The sequence below is a fragment of the Rattus norvegicus genome, chromosome 3 (genome assembly GCF_021556685.1).
Source record: "Rattus norvegicus strain SHRSP/BbbUtx chromosome 3, alternate assembly SHRSP_T2T, whole genome shotgun sequence".
NCBI lineage: Eukaryota > Metazoa > Chordata > Mammalia > Rodentia > Muridae > Rattus > Rattus norvegicus.
Window position 1 is genome coordinate 87,094,399 of NC_141536.1, and position 5,600 is coordinate 87,099,998.

The window sequence follows — 5,600 nt, forward strand, 5'->3', positions numbered from 1 at the left end:
GCAGAGCCTGGCATAGGGTTTAGAAATGAAAGGATTAGTCTACAATTTGCATAAAATTAAAACTACACATGTGTCACACACCAGTGGGTAGAAGTTTCCCCTCCTCCCTTCAATTCTGAATAGCTACTGGTGTAAACTTGAACCTAGGAACTTCAGTGGATAATTAAGTCCTCAGCTCATTCCCTTGCTAAACAAGGACAAAGGCTGTAGATGCATACACAAACCTCAGAGAAGTTTATCACTTAATTACTATTAATGGTTAATGCCTGCTCGATCTCCAAGGAGTGGCAGGAATCCTTGTGTTATTTATATCAACTACACAGTCAGAAACAAAGGCAGAAAATGCAGACCTAGAAATGTGAGTCAACCTCTGATCTAATGAGACAGAGGCCCACAGCTACCCAGGGCCCTACCATCTCACCTCAAAACTCCATCCACCATTTTTCTATGCTCTAAAATTCTAAACACAGAAAAGTACTCTTTTGAAATTTTTTTTCTTAGAATGCAAATATCAGACAGGATAGATCATATATGATACCACAGTCGATTATGTATGCCTTGGACAGAATAAATTTTCCAATTTTTCCAGGGCACTGGTGTTTACAGCAAGTTGAAAGACAGTGCCTGGAGGCATTGACCTGAGGAGCTGGAGCAGGTCCATCACCAAGGGTGGAAAACGGCAATAGAGGAGGAGGAAGGGGCTAAGAAAGCAGGCCTCGCCTGTTACACACATAAACTTCCTAGTTGGCTTTAACAAAATCACAGATGATTGCATGAAATGAAAAGGCAGGGAAGCCAAATGTATCTAGCATCCTGTTTTGAATTCCTAAAATGCTCTACTTCAGACCTCGTTTGCATCACTCGACTCCTAAGGATGAGGCCTCCTGAACTCGACTCTTTTCCTCTACTGTGTGTTTCTGGTAAACTGGGTAAATAACTTTTCAAAATCAAATCACATAGGTATGTTAGGCGGGAGTGGTTGAGCAGATTACCTTGAAAACATCTTTGGATATTTTTGTGTAACTGTGTAAAATACAACAAGCTTGCTAAGATAGCCATTCTCAGCATGTATTAGCCACCTCCCCTCGATATTTTGGGTTTCATGACAACTTCTGATTGAAAATTTATAAAATGTCTACTTAGGTGTCAAGTTCTGCTGAACTCTCTTGATAATCTAACTGTACAGGATATGCAGGGTAGTAAGGATCTCCAAACTAGTAAGGCATCTGCTTGTCTCACCAGTGGGCAGAGGAAGACCCGGTCAACTTCGTGAGGCTCGAAGCAGCCTCAGGAACGTCTTCAGTTTACAGATTAAGAAACTTCTCATATGCATGGCTCTTACCATAATAAGAACAACTGACAAAAATTTACTCAAGAAAACAAGAGGCTCCATTTCATTGAAATAGTTGAGAGAAACTCAAGCATAATGATGCGCAGATCGGGTTATATGAGGTTAGATACAAAAGTTGCTTGAACACGCGTTAACAATCTAAAGGGCATTGTGAGTAGAAAAAGCACACGATGATGGCTGAGAATATTTTCACAAACAAAAATAATTGGCTTTTTAAAGCATATCTAGGGGCAGGGTGAACCATGCTCCTGAAAAACAGAGAAATAAGGATACCTACTGACAGACAGACAAACAAACAACAGAAAGCATGCCCAGATGCTCTGTGGAAGTGTAATCAAATGATGTTTGCTCATTGGAATCTCACCTTGTCTCAAAAGACATATTCCTGAAAACTGTCTCCTTTGGCTCTGAATCCCCACTTAACAAACCACCAATTGATGATGTAGTGCCAACTGGAGAGGGGGCAGGAGTTCCTTCTCATTTTAAAAACTCACATTGGCGTTCCAGATTTTGGATCAGTTTCATATGAATTGAGTTAGTGAGTGCCTATCACTTAAAATCAGATCAGTTCTCAGCAAAGCACTGAAACCAGTTTCTGACAGAGATGCAATCAGTCTTTTTGTGACATTATCCTTTCCTGGGCCATCGATTTTTTTTCTACACTCCTCACTGTTGTTTATGAAGTTTATTTCCCTTTGTGGTGTGATTCATAATCATGATCTGCATAGCACTGAGAGAGCTAAGAGATCTATTTCACAGGGACAGTAAAAGCCCACTCAAGAATGTTAGCATCACTGCACAAACGCAAGGTCAGAAAAATCTAAGGTTAGAATTTTGGAGGCAGAACTCCCAATCAGAATCTGGTAAGAGCTGTGGATCCTCCCCATAAAAAATATGACCCGATTATCATACAAAAGATTGGGATTTATGAAGCCTTGGCTTTTTCAAACTCATTTCACAGAAGGAAAAACTAAGTCTCTGTGAAGGAAGCAATCCTAGGTTGTACAACTACTTATGGGCAGAAATCTCACTGGATCTTTAATATCATCAAGTCAAGAGTGATATGATCCAGAAATGGATCCAGATGATCCCATGATTTGAACCACACTCATTCCCTAAGCCAAAATGCATTCAATCACTTCTCAGTGCACTGCCTCTTTAAAAAGCGTTATCAATGGACTGGGTGTAGCTCAGACATCGCGTGCTTGCCTAGCAAGTGGGGATCTCTGCTCTATCGCCATCTTCCATCTTCACAGAGTCAGAGTGAGGGAGCTATGGAGGAGAGCAGAGTTCACACTGCCATTCTGGACAAGGTGCTAGAGATGACTCTGGGAGTCGCCCAGAGCTTTGTCCTGTATTCTGGATGTATTATGCAGAAAAGGGTTATCCAGTGATTCTAACCAACTAATAGGGATACTGTGGAACGAATCGAACAGTCTAACAGACCCAGAAGACTTATCCTGATGAGTTCCCTGTAATGTTAATTCATGTAGCTGTGGTGCATTGTACTGTACGTACGAGGTAATCTCAGGCGTACCCAGAAATTGAGAAAAAGAAAAGGAAGAGAAAAACCCTAAATCAATTAGCCTTATATCAAATATTTTACTTGCATAAACAGTGACATAAATGAACTTTAAACATATATTTTATGTCATGTGTATGAGTATTTTGCCCGTGTATATGTCCATTCACCAAGGGAGTGCTTGACACACAAGGATGTCAGATAAGCGGATCCCCCAGGAGCAGGAATTACAGATGGTTGTGAATTTAGATGTTCGGCCCCTGTAAAAACCAGCCCCTCACAAATGGGACCTGTGTTTGAATCCTCATCTTTAGACTCTGATGTAAGTCTTCACTCCACCAATCAGCATTTCTCTACAGTCTAAGAGCACTTACATGAGAATCAGCCGCTGCTCCACTTTGAAGAAAGGGTTGTATATAGGAGCATTCAAAGGGCCCACAGTGCCCGCGTGACTGGAAACTCACTCTCCGGCCATAACTGTGCTGTACAGAATTGCGAACTGGAGCCTAGGGCCCAGAGATGTGTTTTAGCGAGCCCTCTGACTAACGCTGATAAACTCTGAGAAGCTCTGGCAGTGGCGCGCAGTGGCATTCGGTCTCCGATCTAAGCCCATCAACCTTAGGAAGACTCCAAGCCCCTGTGGTACTCCAGTGCACCACTCAATTTAATTTTAGTCTGCCTGTTGACAACACGATTAGAAACCAAAGGACTGAGGTTCCAGAGTGTTGTCAGAGGTGGACTCCTAATAGAGAAAAGACCCCGAACAATACAGTTTATGTAAGAACACTTCACAACCTCAAACAGAATATCTGTGTGCAGAAGTTTATATTGGCAAACAGTTTTCTCCAAGAGAATCTACCAATATGAGTCACCCAGCTTGGCAAAGTGATGTTGAGTGGACTTTTGACAGTTTCCCTATTTCTGGGTGGGTGGCTTGTTGTGTGACACTAGGTACTCTTCTCAAGCAGATGTTGGCTGTATGGAACAAAACCAATTAGGTTAGTGTTGGGAAAAAACAGGCCTGTGCAACCTGACTTCAAACTGTGTCCATGTTTGTTACTGGAATTACACAAGTGTTCTAACAAGGGGTAGAAATGTATTCTATCATGGAGAAACACAATCAGTGGTACCAAAAATGAGCATAATGTTCACTGGTTAAACCAACATCATCTCCCAATTTATTGCCTAGAAATTGAATTTACCTGGAATCAGGCAGTGGGCAAAGGGTTAGTGAGGATGATGCAACAGTGCCACCATGTGGTTCTCTCCTGAAAGTGGTCCAGGCAGAAAATGTCACCGAAGTGGATGCTGCTCTCCCCAGGCCACTTACATAGTCAGACTTATTTTCAGTTTAGAAGTCCATCAGCAGAAGAGGGAAGGCCTAGTTACAGATACACACAAGACTTTAGGCATCATAATAGAAACTAGGTGACCAGGTTACCCATAGGCTCCCATTTTCACCTCTTCTTCAGTGCATTCTGTTTACACAGAGACATACATACACACATGTGCACTACACACACACACACACACACACACACACACACGTGTGTTCACACACCCATGCATGCACCCTTTCAGGGTAGTAACTGCTGTAGAACTCCAGGTTAATTGACTTCCATGCTACCCTTGGTTCCCGGACACTGCTCGCCTATGGTATCCTGGGCTCCTGCTTCTGTTCTGACTTTGAAGGTCTCATCCCACCCCAAGCACTAAAAAAATCATCAGGAACTAAGTCCCATCCTGGTCATTAAAGAAAGAAAGGAAGATGGTACAATTCACAAAATTCTAGCAATAATCACTCTAGCTGGAAACATGTTGTTCTTTTACCTCTCCCACATCTTTATGGGCTGTACAGTGCTGTGTAACATAATGAGTGTGAATACCAAAGAACCTCACGAGCCATTTGCAGCATTATAAAAAAAATGTGAGGTTTTTAAGTGAGCAAAGTTGTATCAGTAAACATACATATCTGCAAAGATCATCTCTGCGTGCCTGCATCAGTGTACTTTCTGGCTTCCGATTGCTTATGGTTACTCAATCAACCAATGAAAAGGTTAAGCATGTTTGTCAATCATTCTGTTATGTGTTTCAGATAAGGGCAACAAACTGTCAAGCTACTTGAGTAGCTGCAACAGGAACACCCTGAGTTCAAGGCTTCCCTAGGCAGCTAGGGACACTCTACCTTTAAGATTTAAAATAATAAAAAAGTAAAAAGAGGTTTGATGGTTTGGCCAAGTGATAGAATGCTTGCCTAGCATGCACAAAGCTGATAAAAGATAATAAAGTTCCCATGTCTCTAGCAACAATTTTGTTCAAAGTCCAGAGGAGAAGACAAATACAAAGATGAGAGAGAGAAAGAGAGAGACAGAGAGAGACGGAGACAGAGAAAGAGAGACAGACAGACAGACAGACAGACAGAGATGGAGACAGAGAAAGACAGACAGACAGACAGAGATAGAGACACAGAGGTCTATTTTGCATAGGAGAATCCTCGTGAAAAAAAAAGGTTTTAGATTTTTCTCTCCTATCCCAAGTGTCACCAGTGTGTCATCGAAAACAGAGTGAGAGTCATGTGTCAAGTCTAGTTTTAAATCTCGGCCCACCCTCCTCATCTCCTGCAGCCTGGGAGAATCGCCTTAATTTTTAGATACTCAGTTCTCTTACAAAGAAACTGAATCTGAAATTCTCTAGTTCACACAAGTATTAAGAAAAATTAAATGGTAA